Source organism: Gymnoscopelus microlampas (genome assembly GCF_963454915.1).
Source record: "Gymnoscopelus microlampas genome assembly, chromosome: 14".
Classification (NCBI taxonomy): domain Eukaryota; kingdom Metazoa; phylum Chordata; class Actinopteri; order Myctophiformes; family Myctophidae; genus Gymnoscopelus; species Gymnoscopelus microlampas.
Window position 1 is genome coordinate 7,165,231 of NC_139951.1, and position 22,118 is coordinate 7,187,348.

At 40.5% G+C, this 22,118-nt stretch overlaps 1 pseudogene across 1 annotated transcript in view; it reads right to left on the reverse strand.

The window, feature by feature from the left end:
* Nucleotides 1–291: 291 nt before the first annotated feature.
* LOC311060782 (myosin heavy chain, fast skeletal muscle-like) overlaps nucleotides 292–22,118 on the reverse strand; it is a 69,506-nt pseudogene continuing 47,679 nt past the window's right edge. The window contains exons 2-33 of the transcript in view: nucleotides 13,736–13,954; nucleotides 13,505–13,648; nucleotides 13,091–13,247; nucleotides 12,664–12,691; nucleotides 12,466–12,568; nucleotides 12,253–12,345; nucleotides 12,106–12,169; nucleotides 11,792–11,890; nucleotides 11,605–11,708; nucleotides 10,939–11,077; nucleotides 10,042–10,160; nucleotides 8,956–9,105; nucleotides 8,672–8,842; nucleotides 8,185–8,488; nucleotides 7,003–7,067; nucleotides 6,647–6,734; nucleotides 6,418–6,535; nucleotides 6,209–6,332; nucleotides 5,976–6,112; nucleotides 5,585–5,840; nucleotides 5,163–5,405; nucleotides 4,536–4,712; nucleotides 4,300–4,445; nucleotides 4,125–4,215; nucleotides 3,648–4,037; nucleotides 2,759–2,885; nucleotides 2,489–2,607; nucleotides 1,925–2,121; nucleotides 1,282–1,465; nucleotides 980–1,145; nucleotides 694–818; nucleotides 292–589 (exon numbers count right to left, since the gene is read on the reverse strand). The product of the transcript in view is annotated as a myosin heavy chain, fast skeletal muscle-like (transcript). The remainder of the gene's footprint in view (nucleotides 590–693; nucleotides 819–979; nucleotides 1,146–1,281; nucleotides 1,466–1,924; nucleotides 2,122–2,488; nucleotides 2,608–2,758; nucleotides 2,886–3,647; nucleotides 4,038–4,124; nucleotides 4,216–4,299; nucleotides 4,446–4,535; nucleotides 4,713–5,162; nucleotides 5,406–5,584; nucleotides 5,841–5,975; nucleotides 6,113–6,208; nucleotides 6,333–6,417; nucleotides 6,536–6,646; nucleotides 6,735–7,002; nucleotides 7,068–8,184; nucleotides 8,489–8,671; nucleotides 8,843–8,955; nucleotides 9,106–10,041; nucleotides 10,161–10,938; nucleotides 11,078–11,604; nucleotides 11,709–11,791; nucleotides 11,891–12,105; nucleotides 12,170–12,252; nucleotides 12,346–12,465; nucleotides 12,569–12,663; nucleotides 12,692–13,090; nucleotides 13,248–13,504; nucleotides 13,649–13,735; nucleotides 13,955–22,118) is intronic.

Below are 22,118 nucleotides of genomic sequence, written 5' to 3' on the forward strand. Positions count from 1 at the left end.
CATCTACCAGTTCCTGCTCAGCCACTTTGCGGCCTCTCTCTGTCTGTTCCAGAGCCACTCTCAGCTCATCAATCTCAGCCATCATGAGGCCATTCCTACGATCCACCATGGCACCTTGCTCCTTCACATCTTCTGCACCTCTGACAGCATCGTCAAGGTGCAGTTGGGCATCCTAAAATAAATCACATTTGAGGTGGTCACGTTAAGAGAAACATGAGAACGTGACTTGTTCACTACAGTTCCATTGTTTGAATATGTGTCTAACTAATATGTTTTGCACCTTAAGCTGTCCCTGGACGTTCCTTAGCTGCTTCTGGGCCTCAGCAGCCTGGCGGTTGGCGTGGCTCAGCTGAACCTCCATCTCGTTCAGGTCTCCCTCCATCTTCTTCTTGATTCTCAGGGCATCGTTTCTGCTCCTGACCTCAGAGTCCAGAGTGCCCTGCATGGAGTCAATCACCCTCTGGCTGTTCCTCTTGATCTGCTCCATCTCTTCATCCTTCTCTGCCAGCTTCCTGTCAACCTCACCCTTGATCTGGTTGAGCTCCAGCTGCACACGAAGAATCTTGGACTCCTCATGCTCCAGAGTACCCTAAAATGTCAAGATCAAAATGTAACATCATATACAGCTACACTGTTTGAATATAAAACTTTTTTAAATACATCTAAGATATAGACAATTGATAAAAGTTTTACCTCAGCTTCCTCCAGGGCTGTCTGGATCTCTGACTTCTCTGTCTCCGTCTGTTTCTTGGATTTCTCCAGCTCATGGATGTTCTTTCCAGTCTCACCAATCTGTTCAGTCAGGTCTGAGATCTCCTCTGCAGTTGATTGGAAATAATCAATGAGGAACTTTCCATTCAGCAACTATTTTGTATTTGCATTTGAATACAGTTGTAGCCTGATCCACAACTGATCTTGAACATTTAATGATGTTTTTTTCCCCTCACTGTTAATAAAAGTGATGTTGAGAAAGACTCACGTTGCAGGTTCTTATTCTCACGCTTCATGGTCTCCAGTTGGTCCAGAGACTCCTCGTAGGAGTTCTTCATCTTAAACAACTCAGTGCTGAGAGAACGAGCCTCTTTCTGAGCTCCTTCCAGTTCTGCCTGACCCTCTTCATGCTTCTGCTTCCATTCTGCCAAGACCTGCACAGCATTTTAATGAAATGTGTCATTTACCCCACTTTAAAGACTTGCACATGATTTGTAATGAAATGCGTCATTTACCCAACTTGAATGAGGCAAGAATAATTTTGTTTCAAAATAATGAGTGTCAAAGCACCTTATCGAAGTTCCTCTGTTTCTTGTCAAGGTTGGCAGCCAGACCATTGGCCCTCTCCACATCAATCATGAGGTCTTCTACTTCACCCTGGAGTCTCTGTTTGGTTTTCTCCAGAGAGGCGCACTTGGAATTCACAGCCTCGATTTGCTCTTCAGCCTCCTGAAGACGCTGGGCTAGCTTCTTCCTGTTAATCAGTGTTGAATGGAATCAAATTAATATGGGCAATATTTTGCATAGTGAGTGGTTTCTGACAGTGTAAAACATTGGTTCTCAAAGTAGGGTCCGGGGACCCCAGGAGTCCTTGGGATCCAGTGGGTCCCCAGCAAAAGTAGTTAATGTAGCATCAAAATCATTTTAACCACTTTATCCATTTATATGTTGGCTATTCAAAAATAGCAGATCTACAAGCTCACAGTGCGTCACTTTGTGCCACGTTGCGAGCTTATACATCTGCTATTTTCATGGAAAATGTTTGGAAATTTGGAATAATTTGGAATTTATTTTAATATAAATCTTCTCTTCTGTGGGTCCCTGGCACAAAACTTTTGCAGAGGGTGGTACGCAGCCAAATATATGTATCAATTTGGGGGTCTTTCACACCAAAAGGTTTGAGAAACACTGGTTTACAACACTGATGACTTACTTTGCTTCCTCCAGCTCCTCAGTGCGTTGGACAGCATCAGTCTCATACTTGCTCCTCCACTGACACACCTCAGCGTTGGCCTTGGACATTCCACGCTGCAGCTCTGCCTTGGCTTCCTGTTCCTCCTCAAACTGCTCCCTCAGAAGGTCACAGTCATGGCGAGCTGATTGCACAGCATGAGCAAGGGCATTCTTTGCCTGTCAATAGAAAATGGATAAATTAATGTCAGCTGAATTAAAATATTTACACAAAATATAAAATTAGGCCTAAAAAAAGTAACCTGACTCCGCCAGATGGGGGCGGTATTGACTTCACAATACAGCCTCCATTTGGACTCGTTCAGAGAGTAGAGCTGCCCGCACCGCTGCGTGTGCGAACAAATCAGCGGCTGCTAGGGGCGGGATCATCCAATAACCTGCCAAGTAGCTAAAAAAAAGGGACCGCCCCTTCATCGATTGTGCTACCGAGGTCCCAGATGGAAGTAGCCTGTGAAACAAATGTGACGCAAGCTTCTTCCATCTGGCAGAGTCAGGTTAAAAAAAAGGGGACAAATCTGTTCCTCACCTTAACCTCCTCTTCATTGAGTCTCTTCAACTCCTCAATCTGCTGAGTGAAGGCCTGCTTGCCTCTGGTGAGCTGTGAGACCAGAGCTTCTTTCTCCTCCAGTTGACGACCAAACTCACCTAATTGGAAATTTAAATATTTGTTTCAAACATTTCAAACAAATCATCAAAATCCCAGGATAACTGTTGATTAAAGCATCATCTCTAATGATTTGCTCAAGTACCATCGACAAACCATGTAGACAAAGTAGACTTTAAGATGAACATTTACCGTTCTCTGTCAACAGTCTTGCTCTCTGAGCTCCAACATCATTGATCTGGCGGACGTTCTCATCACTCTTGGCCTTAATTTCACTAAGTTGGTCCTCAAGGGTGCGGCACATCTTCTCAAGATTTCCCTGTAAATGAACATTGGACATATTCAATCATCCTTTTTTCTGATTGGTTCATTGCTTTGATTTGAACAGTAAAGCCACGTGATGCAGTCTATCATTCAGCCCTCCTGTTTATAACTGGAGATGGTTTCCTTACTCATCACTGGATTGGCCATCATTAGCTATGAAGAGAGAACATCACTGCACTGTTTTTATCTACAAAGCCTTACTTAACCACTTAAACCCCATATGGTTGAGCGGAGTCCCTCAGGTCTTTTCCGTTTTCTGTTATTGTTCGGAAAGCTTTTGCTGAAAATAGCCGAAAGACAAGCTCACAAAGCGACGCATTCCCACAATACGGATAATGGGCTTTAAGTGGTTAAGAAATTGCCTAATTATCTTAACAATGTGTTAACATTTAGAGTTTGCAATTAAAATCATTACTCAGTTTTAAACGTTCCCACAGTTAAATCTGAGCTGGTTAAGACTGCCTTTCACTAGTACTATACCCCACATGTTGAACTGTTTTTAAATTGGAGAATTTCGTTTCACTCGCTCGATTTAAACAGTTTGTGAGAAATACAATAAATAGATCTGTTTGTACTTGCATTCTTTGAATATCTGAAATGTATGTTATCTCGTCATTTATTTTGTTTATTGTTATGCTATGTTTACTGTAATCAGGGCGTCATTGGAAAAGAGAGCTTGCCCTTAATTGACGTTTCTGAATAAATAAAGGCAAAATGTATCTCAATAATGATATTATGCAAAGGTATTCCATCATACCTTTGCCTTTGCAACAGCCTCCATGTTGCTGGACAGGTCATCGATCTCCATCTTGTATTCACTCTTCTCCTTCTCCAGTTTCTGCTTGACTCTCTGGAGGTTGTCGATCTGTTCACCGAGTTCAGCCACACTGTCAGCCTGTTTCTTACGGAGAGCAGAGGCAGTGGCTTCATGCTGCAGGGTGGACTCTTCAAGGTCACGACGCAGCTTCTGGAACTCAGCCTCACGCTTCTTATTCATCTCAATCTGAGCAGCGGTGGCTCCTCCAGCCTCCTCAAGCCTCTCACTGATCTCCTCAAGTTCCCTGGAGAGATCAGCTCTCTGCTTCTCCACCTTGGCACGAGCGGCACGCTCCGCCTCGATCTCTTCTTCCAGTTCTTCAATACGAGCCTTTCAAATTAATGATGTTAGATTAACGTCTGAAAGTAATAATTCACTCTTACTTATTATTAGTGATTTTACAGAAAATAAAAATACCTGGAGTTCTTTGATCTTCTTCTGTAGCTGAGCCCCCATAGATTGTTCATCCTCAATCTTACTCAGAAGCTGGCTTACTTCAAAGTCCTTCCTGTGGAACACAGCACATCATATTTTAGTGTCATTCTGCAGGTGGTTTCTTTCCATGACATTTCATATTGTTGGTCCACATTACTTCTTTATCTTTTCGTCAGACTGCTGCTTGTCATTTTCCAGGTCCATTATGGATTCCTGGGCCAGTTTCAGATCACCCTCCAGCTTTCTCTTGGTTCTCTCCAGGTCCATGCGGAGCTTCTTCTCTTGCTCAAGCGAACCCTCCAGCTGCACAATGATACATGAGTTGTACATCATCATTCAGTGAAACAATAAACAATGTGTTCCAAACATCTAATTCCCTTTGGTAAAACTCACATCGTCAACTTGTTGCTCCAGCTTGGTCTTGGCCTTGGTCAGAGTGTTGACTTTGTCTTCCTCTGACTGCAGGTCATCCAGGGTCTGCTGATGTGCCTCTTGGAGGGCCTTTTTCTCCTTGGTCAGCTTAGCAAGGCCCTCATCCTGAGAGGCCATCTCCTCGGTCAGGTTCTTCACCTAGATGAACCCAACAAGGACAGTGTTAATAATTCGCTCATCCTGAGAGGCCATCTCCTCAGTCAGGTTTATTCTCCTAAATTAACCCAACCTAGACAGTGTTAATAAGTCCTTCATCCTGAGAGGCCATCTCCTCGGTCAGGTTCTTCACCTGATATTATCAGAACAGAAATTGTTGTCTTGGAATAGATCATTATTGCACTTGGTCGGGCGGAAACCTTGCGTGTCCAAAACAGTTACAGGATTCAAATCCACAAATAGCAAAAGTAGCAGATCGACAAGCTTGCAGATCTGCTATTTTGTTTGTGTGTGTGTGTGTGTGACGCTGTAGTATGAACAAGTAGGGCATTCATTTACAAAAAACACAAAAGGTTCAAATATGTAGATAGGAGGTTTCTGCCCGACAGCAACGACTACTAACTTGATAAAACCCCAGAGAGTGTATAATACCTTGTTTTCAGTGGCGTGCTTCTCCTTCTCCACTTTAGCCAAGGTGAGCTCCAGGTCATCAATGTCCTTCTTGAGCTCAGAGCATTCATCCTCCAGCTTCCTCTTCTTGGCGGTCAGTTCAGCATTCATCTCCTCCTCGTCCTCCAGTCTCTCAGTCGTCTCTTTGAGCTTTGCTTCCAACTGGATCTTACTTTTAATAAGACCCTCACATCTCTCCTCGGCATCATTCAATGCTTCATCTCCCTTTTGGTCAATGAAAAAGAAAAAGAAAACACACAAGCATGTCAGCATTTGTTCTGGTCAAGACATACTTTTGCAGTTGCCTGTTGTGGAGTACAGACTCTTAGGGAGCATAGTGTGAGAAAGCGCAGCTTTGTGATCTGAAGAAGGGATTTGTAAAATGTCCAGTTTAGCTTGCTTACTGATGATGCTGCCAGGGCAAGGTTATTTTTCTCCTGTATCAGAGCCACCATCTTCTCCTCTAGGTCCTTCTTCTTGGCCAGGGCAGTAGACAGGTCAGTCGTCATCTTCTCGTAGTTCTCCTTCATGTTGGCCAGTTCCTTCTCAGTCTCAGCGCTCTGCAGAAGAGGCTTGATCTTGTAGTAGACCTTCATCCATGGCCAATGTTTCACAGCGACGAACGAGCGGAGGTTGAACTGGATGGTGAAAACGGCGTCTCTGTGGAAAAACGGTTGAAGTGTGTCATGATTGTGGACAGTGATAGAAGAAGTATACGCTTTTATTAAAATGTTATTGAACAGTACGTGTTACAAATGATACTAAATATTGAATCCATTATTTTTTTCAAAGTACCTGATAGCCATCATCTTAACGAACTGCTTCCTCATGAGGTAACCTCGTGCGAGAGCCTGAGTCATGGTGACCAGAGCAAACAGCTTTTCATCTCGCATCTCCTCCAGTGTACCCAACAGACCAGCTTTGAAGAACACCTGAACACAATGTTACAAACACTGTAACTAATAGAACTGTACATCAACTTTTAGTCCTCTCTTGATAATGTTAAACCAGGTTCACAGTGTGTTTACCTTGGTGTGTCCAAACTTGTACTCATCAACCGGAACATCAATGGACCCAAGCAGCTTCTCAGAGGCTTTCTTGTTGTCCATGAACGCGCCATCGGGACATGCGCTGGCATTCAGTACTTTGTACCTGTTTTGCAGAAGTTCATGGTCATTTTGCGTGCCTCCCGTTAATGGGTTTGGAAATAAAAGCTGCTGGAAAAGGGAATGAATACCTCTGCTTGAAGTCAGCATATGGGATTCTGCTTGGGAAGCCCTTTCTACAGATTCTGATGCCCTCCAGCACACCGTTACACCTTAGCTGATGGATGACCAGGAAATTCTCCATCAGGCCTGTAAAGACGTTGCGCCATTATTATTAGGACAACATAGCTACACACTGGCCAAGTGTCATTAAATGACCACCTCACAATCATTGTTTACATTTGTATTTTCTGTGTTTACCTGGAGTCTTGGACTCGTTGGGAATCAGGCAACGCACAAAGTGAGGATGAGTGCTCCTCAAGTTGGTCATCAGCATCCCCAAGTTCGCCTAATGAGACATGAAAGAGCCAAGTAGGCATATTATTAGTAAAACGTTCCCCTTTAGATACTAGTTGCTTTACAGATTTAGATTGTCCTAAAACATACATTACCCACTTAAGCCCTATTTTATAATTCAGCCATTCAAAGATAGCTGATCTACAAGCTCACAAGCTCACAAAAACGTGCCTATTTCTTACATGGATATAATGTTGACAATAATAATACTTCATTCTTACATGAATATAATGTTGAGAATAATTAATAAATATTCTTACCCTGAAAGCACTAGACACAGTCTGCATGGAACCACCCTTCTTCTTGCCTCCTTTCTTATTGTTATCTGTTTATATTAGTTAGAAACATCAAATAATTAAAAAAAAAAGTTTATTTATATAGCAAATTTTCAACGACCAAGGTTGAACCAAAGTCCTGGACAAGAACAAATTAAAAAATATCCCACAATGTCCATGATAAAAGGGAGACGAGAGGAATGTACAGAGGGGACAAGAACTTGAGAGCGCAGGTACATGTGGGCAGGCAGGGAAAGGGACTGAGGGGGGGTTCTGTCACAGTCACAGACTTTCCCTGTCTTGTCTAGGTCTTGTATTTCTATGTGTTATGTTCTTGTTCTAGTTTTCATGGTTCTATGCCCATGTCTCCCCAAGCTGTATCTCATGTGTAATCAGTCCTCATGTGTACATTAGTCTTGTTCCCTAGTCAGTCCTTGTCGAGTCATTGTTTGGTGTCACAGAGATTAACTAGAAAAAGTGCTCCTCGGAGCACAGGTCTCCGCCAGGTCAGGTAGGTTATTGTGGCCTCCTGGTGGCGCTATAATAGGCCAATGTGAAAAGGGTGGCATTTCTTCCTCGGCCTTGTGGGAATGTGCGTGCATTCATGATTTGAGGCATTTTGTTGCAAAAATTTGTTTTGCTAAATTAGACCTGCTGGTGGCGCTATAACAGGGCAAGGTGAAAGGGGTGGCATATTTTCCTCGGCCTAGTGGGAATGTGCATGTGCAATTTTATGGAAATTGCAAGCTGCGTTCATGATTTCAGACATTTTGTTCAAAACGGACCAATCTTGCAAACTTTGGAAGCCAACCATAGCCAATCAGGACGGAATATGGGAAATCGGACAGATCGGGGTTGATCACATGACTATAGAGATACTGTGTACCGATTTGCATGACGTTTGGTTAAAAGCTATAGGCTAGCAGGAATGGGAAAAAATGGGTTTTGCACAAATCGGCCTCTGGTGGCCTCTGGTGGCCCATGTGAAAAATGTGGGGCAGAGGTTCTGAATTGGCATCCAGGGAGTGGGTGTGCACAGTTTTGCAGCGACCGGGCCAACGGTGCTGGAGATTAGCTGCTAACACACGGACAGGACACACGGACGGACAGGGGGTAAAACATACTCTCTCGCCATTCCTTTCGGCCTGGCGGAGACAATAAACATACCTTCAGGCTCAGGTGGGGGATAGAACACAGCCAGCAGTTTAACTGAAGACTTCTGGAACAGCTGAATGACAGAGTCGTTCAGGGGGTCCTTGTTCTTCTCAAGCCAGCCTGTGATGCTGTAGTCCACAGTTCCAGCGTAGTGGACCAGGGAGAAGTGGGCCTCACCCTTGCCTTTGGCAGGCTTGGGTTTCTCAAAGGCCTTGTTCTTCCCAAGATGCTGGTCAAGCAACTTTTCGGCGAAAGTTTTGTCTGAAGACTTTGGGAACATGCACTGCTCTTCAAGGATGGAGAAGATGCCCAAGGGCTTTGTAAAGGAGACAAAAGAGAAAATGACAAAAACAATATTAACATCATGTCCATTAAAGCACAAAGTAATAGTATACCGTCTCATTGAGTTCAATGCAGACAGCCAAGTACATGATAATATAATAATAATAGTATACTTTCTCAATGAGGTCAATGCAGACAGCAAAGTCCATGTACATACCTTCTCAATGAGCTCAATGCAGATAGCCAGGTCCATGCCGAAGTCAATGAGATCCCAGGGGATGCCTTCTTTTTTGTACTCTTCTTGTTCCAGAACAAACATGGTGTGGTTGAAAAACTGTTGCAGTTTCTCATTGGTGAAGTTGATGCACAGCTGCTCCAGGGTGTTGAACTGCGAGTGGAAATATCATTAGCCCAACCTCTTGTAATTGTTTAATTGTGACAAAAATAATGTAATTGTGAAAAAATAATTTGTCTCCCACTTAAAAAAAAGTCCATGCTTACATCAAAGATTTCAAAACCAGCGATGTCCAGCACACCAATGTAGAAGTTTCTCTGCTGCTTGGTGTCCAGCATCTCGTTGATCCTAATGACCATCCAGAAGAACTCCTTCTCATAGAGGGACTTGGCCAAGGCACCGACTGAGTTCATTACCTTTAGGACATAGGTGTGAATTACACAATTTACTATTTAGAATTCAGGCATTTAGCAGACGCTCTTAATCCAAAACAATTTACAGTAAGCAAGGAAAACACAAGGTAATACATCAAATGCATAGCAATCTAGGATCATATGTAAACCAAGAACCTATACTCAGTCTAAACAGTATAATGTAAAAAATGCAATAATCTACATTGAAACTATACACACTATAGGATGCCAGGTCTACAAATGAACATGCCTTCTGTCTACCTGCTATCTAAATGACATTTTAGCCATTGCATAAACCTGCAAGGTTGTCAAGGCTAGGGCAAGTGATACGGGCTAAGGTGAAATCTGAAGAGGTGAGTCTTCAGAGGTGAGATTACGGCAGGAGATTGGGAGTGAGTCTGCAGTTCTAACTGCAATGGGGAGTTCCTTCCACAGTTTGGAAACCAGAAGGGAGATTTTGTGAGGGAGAGTCTGTCCCGGGTGTTTTAGGGAAGGTTCTGATCTGACAGCTTCCCTGTGTTGGCTGGTCTGAGTGGGGTTGTATGGTTGGATACACAATGTGTGTGTGTGTGTGTGTGTGTGTGTGTGTGTGTGTGTGTGTGTGTGTGTGTGTGTGTGTGTGTGTGTGTGTGTGTGTGTGTGTGTGTGTGTGTGTGTGTGTGTGTGTGTGTGTTCTTTTAAAAGGTATAACGATACTGTTAAAATAATGTCAGAGGTGCATGGAGCTGCACATGTGTCTGCAGAGTGGTATATTTGTATGCTCTTCATATATTAAATAAATAAATAGAAATTCATTTGAATAATGTTGGAGGATCATTTTATCTACAGAAGCTGATTTACGACACAACTCAAAAATATATTAGAGTTATTATGGTATGCTGTGTTGAGAATATAAGGTGTGTATGAAATCAGAACAATGAAATAATGTAATTTACTCACCTGTGGCACAGTTTGTCCCTTAGTGACATACTCATTTCCGACTTTCACTCTGGGGTAGCAATATGCCTTAAGCATCTCTGCTGAGTTTATACCCAACAGGTAGCCAATCTTGTCAGCCTCTGAAATGTTCATACAATTTTCAAACACAAGTTAATAAGTCAAATGTATAGAGATAGTAATCTACTATCATAGGTAAACCAAATAATATTTTGTCTAAACAGTATAATTTTTTTTCTTTTTTCTCCACAATTTTTGTAACCCAGTAAGCTGTAATCCTGGGCGCTTCTCTCCCTCTGCCAGCTTGGGGAGAGCCCTGAACTGAGCTCATGCTTCCTTCAATGCTTGAGGAGTGAGCATGCCGCTTCTTATCACCTGACAGGGAGGAGTTTCCCCAGTAGGACGTAGCGTGTGGAACACGTTATTCCAACCAGTTCTTTTCCCCTCCATCAGGCGCCCCGGCTGACAAGGGGGATGCAGTATAAAGACCACAATTACTGCATTTTTTTGGTAAGGTACCTACAGTACCTACCCAAGGGGACACGGGGAGAACATGCAAACTCCACACAGAAAGGCCCTTTCGCCAACCCAACCTAGAGTATGGGCACTGATGACGCGGAGGAGAGAACATGCCCCCAGCGCCCATGGCGGGAATCAAACCCAGGACCTTCTAGCTGTGAGGCAACTGCGCCAGCGGCACTGTGCCACCGTAAACAGAAAAATATAAAAGAATAAAATAGTAATGGAAATATATTGAAAATATATTTAGCTTAGTTAATTTAGAATATAAGTAAATACAATACTTGTGACAAAGAATGCATTACTTTCATTCCTTAGTTGAAGATGCAGCTCACCCTCCTTGATAATAAAAAAATAAAATAATAATAAAGATCAGCTCACCCTCTGTGCCGTCAGGTTCTGCCTGTTCTTCACGCTGCTTCTGTTTGAACCTCATGACACCATGATGCATCACTGCACCGGTGAACTTGTAGATCATCTGTTTTTCCTCACCGTTGAAGCCCAGGATGTCAATGGCCTCCTGATAAGCAGAGATGTATTCAAAAGATTGAGATTAAACATTAGTTTAATACACATCATTTAGAACTGTGTACAACTCAACAGTTAACAAACTAAATGACAGTAAGTGTATACATGGTATCTGCACATTTCTAAAGTGACAATTTAAGGACTTTTAAGACCTATAAAATAAATACATTGAAATAAAACAAAGTAATCAACAAACTATACCATACAAATTGTCAAACATTGGCCAAATTGTTGACTAATACCTACTGTAAGAAAGAGGTAAAGAATGTGAAACATGTAGATCGGCTATTTTCACAATATTTATCTGTGGAACTGAGTCAAACTAAATGTAATGCCTCAACTGCTACAATTCCAAGTGCTTGTCGGATGTGGGGGGTCCCCAGTTCAAATAGGATTAGTTTGGGGGGTCACAGCATGAAAACTTTGACAACCACTGCTTAATAAAATACATTTTGCAGAGAAACTGACTGCAGTGCACACTATAGTGAGTATTTGAAAGAAACAAATATGTTCACTGACATCAGTAGCGTCCAGCTCCGCTTTGTCATCAATGCTGGCCACAGTGATCTGTCCCATGCTGATCAACGGGAAGTCGTAGGGGTTGGAGGTGATCAGACACATTTCTTAAAAGGGATTAAAAAAGGGTTAACATGTGTTTTTATTCATTAATTTATGTTCTCACTGCATCATCAGTAATTCCACTTACCAATAATCTCAGGTTTGTGGTTGGTCATCATCTGGAAAAAGATGTGGTAACCTCTCTCTGCAGGAAGCTGATAGGTCACTCTAGACTTCTCCAGCAGATCTATATGGGTTGTACATAACTCATATTAATAATAATAATAATAATAATAATAATAATACTGATATAATAATAATAATAAGGGTAATAATAATAATGAGTATTATTACAATTGTAATGATGACAATAATAATAATAATAATCTGGGTTGTACATAACTCAAAATGTAATCCTCAAATTAACGCATATCATTTATCATCTGTGAACTTCATACTTACATGTCTCAATATCAGCACTGGCCAGTTTACCCGTTGTGCCGAAATGGATTCTGATGAATTTACCCTGTTTGTTATAGCAGAATTAGTTTCATCTACATTGTGGAATTATTGCAGGCTTTCTCATAAAATGTCATTATTTATACTTACAAAGCGAGAGGAGTTGTCATTCCTCACAGTCTTGGCATTACCATAGGACTCCAGCAAGGGATTGGCTGCAATAATCTGATCCTCCAGTGACCCCTAGAATGTTTTAGACATCGCCCAATATACACTTTGGTCAGAATTACTTTTGATTGCTACATTGCATATAAATGCTTTATGTTCAAAATCATTTTTTGATTAAAAAACCTTTACATTTACCTTGATTTTACCGGCTGCTGCTTTTTCTCCACCAGAACTAGCTGTTGCAAAGTACTGGATGACACGCTTGGTGTTCACAGTCTTTCCAGCACCGGATTCTCCACTGGTTATAAATGAATACATTCAGAGAAATGCAGTTAGTGAATGTATGTACAATGTTACTTTTTTAATGCCTTGCCTATTAGATGGGAAACTTACGTGATCAGGACAGACTGGTTCTCTTTATCTGTAAAATGTAAAGCAAACGTTTAGTCATGGATACAGGACAAAACCATTATAGTTATATATATATATATATATATATATATATATATATATATATATATATATATATATATATATATATATATATATATATATACGTATATACATATATATATATATATATATATATATATATATATATATATATATATATATATATATATATATATATATATATATATATATATATACGTATATACATATATATATATATATGTATATACGTATATATATATATATATATATATATATATATATATATATATATATATATATATATATATATATATATATATATATATATATATATATATATATATATATATATTTTTTTTTTTACATTGTCCTGACTAGTACGTACCCATCAGCATGAACTGATAAGCGTTGTCAGAGACAGAGAAGATGTGGGGTGGAGCCTCAATACGCTTCTTGCCTCTGTAGGCATTTACAACCTCCTGGTCGTACACTGGGAGCCACTTGTAGGGGTTCACAGTTGCACAAAACAAGCCAGAGTAGGTCTGAAGGGGAGAAGAGAGAGAACATTAACATCTTACAACATAGCACTGACCATACCACATATCTGGGACAATGGATCAATAGAGCTGGGATTACAGTCACGAGTTGCAAGTGGCATCAACTAATGAGCAAGTTAACTTCAGAACCATGAGTTTGTTTGAATCTGTCATTCTATGGATTTCACTTGATGATGTATTTTTCTTTCTTTGCTATCGACAGGTGCAATACTGTACTGTTCTCAGCATGTAGAAAACCTTACATAGATCATCCATGCTGCATAACGCTCTTTGAGGTTATACAGGACAGTGGCTTCAGTGAGGTGGGTCATCATGGCCATATCCTCAATTTTGTCATACTTGGGAGGGTTCATAGGGGTGACATCAGCCTCCTTTGCAACTCTTTCCTAAAAAAAACAACAACTTTAGAATGTCTTGCAATTACAGTTGTACTGTGTCACTATTTTATTTGAGATCTACCTCTACCTACGTACCTCCTTCGTCTCGAGCGTTTCCACGGTGACTTTGCCACCTTCCTTCTTTAGGATTTTACACTTGACGTACAGCTCCTTAACATCCGTTACAAATGCTGCAGATTTGGCATCAAAGGGCGCACTTTGAGCCGCCATTCTCTCCTTCTCTGGCTTACGGAGGTAAATGGCGGCCTTGCCATACTGCTCCATCTCTGCGTCCGTACTCATGGTGGCGGCTTTCTGTAGACAGACAAATAGATGGTGTTGATGCCTTTGCTGACTTGAATTCCAAGCAGATAATTGTAGGACTATTCTTATGGTTATAGCTTAACACTCACTTTTCCCCTCTACGAGTAGCAGTGAAACCTTGTGTGCAACCTAAGTGTGAAAGAAACACATTTTTAGGACATTAACATGAGTTGAATGATTCAATACAATTTATATTCATGAATTAAATTAGATTGTATGAATCCTAATGTTCATTCTTGCCACACACCACTGCAAAAGTCCTCATTAGTTCCACATCTAAAAAGAGTGATCCTTTTCAATATTATTAGTTTTACATTGCATGCAATGAAATTAAATGAGGTCTGCCAATTCAGTTCTTTTTGTTTGTGTGTTTGTTATTAGCTTTCACCAAGTTATTTTTTGTCATTACAGCCATGTTTTTTTTTTTTTTTTTTTACTGAAGCAGTGCTTAAATTAATGTTACAGTCGGAGTCAGGTTAAAAAGACATAATAGATGTATATGACTAGGAATAGGTAGCTAACACCTCTAAAACATTCATGATTACGAATAGCTAACATCATCATAACAACACATTTATATGACCATTAAGGACAGATGAAGTCTCACTTACCACCTAATGGAACTCTGAACTCCTCTGCAATGGGTTCTGTGTTAACCGTCTCATGCTTATATTGGCTGTTAATTGCAAGCTAAGCAGAAAGTAAAAGAAGGAATGGCCTTTAAAGGACATAAGAGGCCATTCCTATAGCATCCTTGTAGCCAATGAAACTTGATAGTGCTTCTTGGCTAGGTGGTGTCAGTGGTATAAAAATAGCATAACAATCACCCCACCAACAAGGTGGTAAGGTCACCCCACAGCAAATGTTTTTCTCGCCATTTGCAAGAAACCACTCCATTCCCATTGAAAAGCATTGGCAGAATCCACCCTCATAGGTAGAATTAAACTTTGTTGTGACCGTGCCCTTACAAGTAAAAGTCCGGCAATCAAAATTTGCTGGAGTAAAAGTACAAAAGTATTCCCTTCAAAAGTACCAAAAGTAAAATTACTCATACGCAGAATGTCCCATTTCACAAGTTTCCAAATGTTTAAAAATCCTTTGAAAATAGCAAATCTACAAACCTGTAGATCGGCTATTTTCAAATAGCCGAAATATATATAGGGATGAAGTGGTTCATTGGAAATACTCTACTAAAGTAAAAGTACCTACAGTATTTGAGTAATTGAAATTTGTTTCTTTACACCACTGGTATTTCCATTGTATGCTTCACACTTTGTTACTTTTTGGGTGGTTTAGAGGTGGTTTATGACCATGTCAGTGGCTATGGTATAAAAATAGCATAAGAATCACCCCACCAACAGGTGGGGTGCTGGGTTTGGTATAGTCATCACAGCATGTCTTTTTACTTGAGTATTCACATATTTTACTTAAGTAAATGTATCAATATCACAGGAATACTCTGTTAGGGCACGGTCACACCACTCCATTCCCATTGAAAAGCATTGGCAGAATCTACCCTCATAGGTAGAATTAAACTTTGGTGTGACCGTGCCCTTACAAGTAAAAGTCCGGTAATCAAAATTTACTGGAGTAAAAGTACAAAAGTATTGGCTTCAAAAGTGCCAAAAGTAAAATTACTCATACACAGAATGTGTTTCCAAATGTTTAGAAATCCTTTAAAAATAGCAAATCTACACGCTTGTAGATCGGCTATTTTCAAATAGCCGAAATATATATAGGGATGAAGTGATGTATGTTTTGTAACGAATAATCAAAATCTACAAAGTAGCAAACTAAATCTGTCAAATAATTGTGGTGGAGTAAAAGTACAATATTTGCCTCTGAGATGTAGAGGAGTAAGAGTATAAAGTATTGAAAATTGGAAATACTCCACTAAAGTACCTCAAAATTGTGCACTATTTGAGTAAATGTAATTAGTTACTTTACACCACTGGTATTTCCATTGTATGCTTCATACTTCCACTGCACTCCATTTCAGGAGGAAATGTAAGCTTTACTTTTTGGGGGTTTTGATGTTTCTGTAGTCAGGGTCACAGTTCAGATGTCTGTGAGTTGTTAACAGCTCCATTGTTTTCTCACTCAGAAGTTAAGTGAGAAAAACAAACATAGCCATACTGTAAGGGTATACAGGTTATCTGATCTTTTAAGACCTTTTTAATACCTCTAAAATGCAAAAAAAGAAAGAAAAAATACCATTACTGCATCAAAAGTAAAAGACAAACTATACTTAAAAAGAACATTGGCCAAATAGTCAAATATTACCTAGAAAGAGGCAAAAATTATGTAGATATAGGCTAGTTTCACAATATATCTGTGGAACCGAGTCAAACTAAATGTAATGCCACAATTCCAAAGTTTTTGTCAGGGTGGGGGGTCCCCAGTTCAAAATGATTATTTCGGGAGGGGGTTGCGGCCTGAAAAGTTGGAGATCCACTGGAATAGACTGTAGTCAGGGCTGAGCACACAACTAGCTGGGGCCCCTAAAAAGGTGAAAAGTGAATGAGCCACCTAAGAATTTTGTAAAAAGAGACATTTTTGTGCATTTTTCCCCCCGAAATAGTCAAGATGTGCTTCAATCTAAATATAACAATTTTAATTAATTATCTGAGTCCTAATTGTATTGAAACGTGTTAATTTGTCCCTGTAGGTTGTTTATTTCAATAAAAAAGTTATTCTGTTTTCCTTTTTTTTTCATTTTCGGATTTGGGTAGGATATGTGTAACAAAGGGTTAAAAATGAACCCCATGGGACATTTTCTCAGCCTGTTACCTGGCAGAATCGTAAAATACACCCTTCAAGGATTAAGAAAAAACAGGTGGCGTCAAAAAATCCACCCTATGCGCGTGGACCCCCCTTTCCATCTAGACTATATGACTGGAGGCATTACCAAAATAAAAGTTGCATGTGAAATAATTGTGTCCCTTTTTCGTATCGTTTATTCGTGTCACTCCTTAATTATGACACGTCTGGTACATAGTAAAGAAAAAAACGGAATGAATACATGTGAGAGTGAATTACAAACATTTATAAAACATGGCCGTGCATTGTTTATTTCTGTCTAGTCAGCTATTTGATCTCACATACTGTATATAATTGGAATCACTGAAACTGATTAATTCTGGGGTGTGATTGAAGAAAATGTATTGTTGTGTGCTCGCTGCAGCAGCAGCGAGCACACAAACTATTTATAGTATCTAACCAAAACTTTGCCACACTACTATTTCTACATAGGCTACTTCCACCTAAAAACTCCATTCAAACTGTAAACAAAATCAGCTTACTGTGGAATCTTGCACTTGTTCATGTCATTTTGAAATGTTGTTTTAATTGCACTTGATCCGCTACTGTGTCTTAACAATGTACTGTATTTGTCTGTGCGCCAATGTGCGCTTATTGTCTCCGCCAGGCCGATAGGCATGGCGAGAGAGTATGTTTTACCCTCCGTCCGTCCGTCCGTCCGTGTGTCCGTCCGTCCGTCCTTCTGTCTGTGACCAGCTAATCTCCGTCACCGTTGGCCCGATCGCTGTGAAACTGCACACACACACTCCCTGGATGCCACAGCAGAACCTCTGCCCCACATTTTTCAGATCAGCCTGTCATAGCGCCACCATGAGGCCGACTTTTGCAAAACACATTTTTTAATGTTACTCCTACAGATTTTCTCCAAATAACACACAAATCGGTACACAGTATCTCTATAGCCATGTGATCAACACGGATCTGTCCGATTTTCCATATTCCATCCTGATTGGCTAAGATTGGCTTCCAAAGTTAGCAGGATTGGTTCATTTTGAACAAAATGCCTCAAATCATGAACGCAACATGCACTTTCCGTGCAATTTTCCACGTACATTCCCACTTGGCCCAGGAAGAATTGTCACTTGAAAACTTTCAAATCAGCCTCATGGTGGCGCTATAACAGGCCGATTCATGTTTTTAGCTATAACTGCACCGATCTGCGTGCAACTTTGCATGCACACTCCTTAGAGGCCAAGGAAAAGCCTTTGCTGTGTATTTTTCACATATGCCTTTTAGAGCGCCACCAGGAGGCTGAGATTTGAAAAACACATTTTTTGCTCTTACTCCTTCAGATTCTGTTCAAAAATCACGCAAATCGGTACACAGTCTCTCTATAGTCATGTGATCAAGATGGATGTGTCCGATACTTCATATTCTATCCTACCTGGCTAACATTGGCTTCTAAAGTTTGCAGGATAGGTCCGTTTTTTACTAAATTCCTCAAATCATGAACACAGTGTGCGATTTCTGTGAAATTTTGCACGCACATTCCCACTAGGCCGAGGAAGAAATGCCACCCTTTTCACATTGGCCTGTTATAGCGCCACCAGCTGGTCTAATTTAGCAAACCACATTTTTGGAACAAAATGCCTCAAATCATGAATGCAGTGCCCGATTGCCGTGCAAGGCCTAAGAAGAAATGGCACCCTTTTCACATTGGCCTATTATAGCGCCACCAGGAGGTCATAATAACCTAGCTGACCTGGCGGAGACTTGTGCTCCGAGGAGCACTTTTTCTAGTTGATGCTTTGTTTGTCTCAACCTTGTGCAGCACTTATTGGTCAGCTTCTTTTGTTTTAATTGTGCTTTATAAATAAAGTTTGATTTAATAAAAATAAAGTGTGATTGTTGTGTTTAACTGTTTGATCACTTTTATACTTTTGAAGCTATCCCACTTCAAAGCCCATGTGGATCTCACAGTCTTTTCAGCTTTTCCAATACACACAAATGGTGTTTGCTACAAGGGAGAGAGAAGGACACAGGAGGAATGGTCCCGGTACTAATGTATAATTTGTTTTTCTCTTCAAAGTAAAAGTGAGAAAAATAGGAATACGGGCCAAATTTCCGTGTTTTACTTTTAAACCTAAAATGAAACATTTGTGTGACACAATGAACACAGTAACTTCCATCATTTGAATGTGATGAGGATTTTTTTTAATCAAGTGTCTTACAGACGAAATTGGGCCATATTGCAAATATATGCTGTTGTAATGTATCATTAGAGGCTTGACCTACACTCTCTATATCTGTGCTATACTGATTAATTCAGTATAGCACTGGTTAAGTAAAATGAACCAAACAGGAAATGGGTATGCTACCTTCAGGAAACTGACTAAAGTTATGCACAGAGCCTTTATCAGTTCTTGTTGCATGATACTAATGCACACCAATGCAGAGAGGAGCCTGACAATTATAGAATCAATTTATGCTGGAGAAACAATCCAGGAGAGGGGCCTGTAATGACTGAGTACCATGTAGTGAAGGGAAAAGGTCATCAAGGGGAAAGGACCTGAAGGGGAGAGGTCTCCCCTGTTACACATGCATTACTACTAACCTAGCCAGGCAAACCCCACAACCTTTGCTTTACATTGGTCTGCATTAGTGTAAGTGGGTAGAATCTGGGGTCACTGAATCAACAGACCCCCCTGGCTTAGCCTGTCAAAGTGGTGCAAAGTAACTAAGTACATTTACTCAAGTACTACACTAGAAAAAGTGCTCCTCCGAGCACAGGTCTCCGCCAGGTCATATATTGTGGCCTCCTGGTGGCGCTATAGGCCAATGTCAAAAGGGTGCCATTTGTTCTTAGGTCTTGCACGGCAATCGGACACTGTATTCATGATTTGAGGCATTTTGTTCCAAAAAAATGTTTTGCTAAATTAGACCTGCTGGTGGCGCTACAACAGGCCAATGTTAAAAGGTAGCAGTTGTTCCTCAACATAGTGTGAATGTGTGACACTTTTCGTTTAATGACTATAGAGATACTGTGTACTGATTTGCATGATGTTTGGACAAAATATGTAGGAGTACTGTGAAACAATGTGTTTTGCAAAAAGCAACCTCCTGGTGGCGCTATAACAGGGCCATATGAAAACATTGTGGCAGAGGTTCTGAATTGGCATCCAGGGAGTGTGTGTGCAGAGTTTCGCTGCGATCAAGCCAACAGTGCAGGAGATTAGCTGTCCACAGACGGACGGACGGACGGACGGACGGACGGACGGACGGACAGGCTGTAAAACATACTCTCTCGCCATGCCTTTCGGTCTGACGGAGACAATAATGTGCAGTGCTTACAATGCATAGTAGCCTATACAAGTTTGAGGTACTTTTACTTTACTTTCCATTTTTGTTACTTCTACTTCACTACAATTACAGCATTTGACAGCTTTAGTTACTTGTTACTTTGCAGATTGCAATGCAAACATAGATTGACCACTTAATACTTTGGCTATTCGAAAATCTGAAAAATGTAGATTGTAGATCAGATGTCTGGGTGTTGGGTATGTCTTCTCAAACAGTATGACAGTATGTCTTCTCAAAAATGATTTGCTGCTAATAGCCTACTTATACATACTTTGTATGTACAGTAGGCATGTCTGACATGTCTGGCTGGGATTAAGGTTTGGCCCTTGCCGCCCTAATGTCATCCAATAAACAAGTGGCTCACATAATGTTATTTTCATTCCTAATACTCATTACATTTCATGTCAGCATGTAATGATTCATTAACAGACTATTGTAATGTATTACACACACAGTCTCTCTCTCACACAGCTGATACAGTCCAATATTGTCGCAGCTTGCCTATCAAATCAAGCAGATACAAAAATTGCCTAAACACAAATCTAGAGGCTTTAATAAATAGACTATAGTCAGGCATAACATCTGACTGTACTACCTGTACTGTTAATAATTGTGTTAATAAAGTATTCAATAAATCAAAAAGGGCTGAGCACAAAACTAGCTGGGTCCCTTAAAAGGTCCATTTAATGAGCCTGCTCTAAATCTGCTTTAGAGGACTATGGGGGGTAGAGCATCCCCCATAGTCCTCTCCTCCAACTGCTGACTCCTGCAACAGCTGAGGAATGCTTTGTGAGACTCATTTTGACACCTGAAGGGGCGCAGTCCAAAGAAAGAGAAAAAGAGGGGGAGGGGGAGGGGGGGGAGGACAAGCCAAAAAAGACTAGACTAGGACAACAAGAACTCAGTCACACTGTCAGTCAGTCAACATCTTTTTACACATTTATCAAGACATTCTTGAACACAAACTATAGTATACATGCACACGCTTGGGAAACTCAACAACAAGTGTTTCAGGATACAGATGAAGGATACAGGAAGCATCGTCTCCTCCATATGTGGCGACTTGCAATTATCACAAACACGAAACAGAAATTAGCCAATGCCTTAGCTCTTGGCTTGGTCATTCCTGCAATCTGCACTTATGGACATGACCGAGGCTTGCAAATATAAACACAAGCTGTTTATATTGTAACCAAGCTGCAATTAGAAAGAGCTTTCCAAGCACTGCTCGCATCATCTACATCACAGTTTCCCAAACAGTGAGCAGGGACTGCATGTTTGGGTCGTGTACCAATTTTTATGGTTCGTGAGTAAATATCCAACTTTTTCTTTTTTTTTCTTCATAAAAATGTATAAACATTATATTTAAGATTTTAAGTTTAAAAGTTTAAACCAAAGAAAATCACGACTTTTCATCAATTAAAAACAAGTCCAACATTTTTCAAAAGTAGAGAGAGAGAGAGAGAGATGGCAGGAGCGCTACTGGTATCCCTCAAACCACCGGTGCTCATGAAAGGGAATACAATGAATGAGCAAAAAAGGACAGAATGTGCCAAAAGGGCACAAAAATCCAGGTCCAGGCACTCAGGTGGATTTGAAATTAAAAAGCCTTTATTGGGCAATGGGCTTACAGAACATTAAAAAACACCAACGCGTTTTGGCAAACGCCTTCTTCAGGGTGTTGCTGAACAAAGACAGGAAGTAGGTTTAATTATAGGCCTACCAGCCTGCAGGCCCCCTGGTGGCATCATGCACATGTTATCTACACATGAATGAAAGAAGATTAAAAAGTTTGAAATTCAACAATGGTTGTAAAGGTTTAGAGAACAACATTACGACCGATGTGCAATACAACAGATCTAAGAACAACTTAAGTCATAGGTCACAGGTACTGTACACCATATATGAACCCAGTTGAGTAGTTACTTTAGAGGAAAAAACAAGGAAAAAAACTTGTGTAATGTAATGGTTCAGAAAAGAAAAGGGTGATTATAAGAATGATGAGAGGTCAAAGTCCTCATTTAGACCCGGGTAA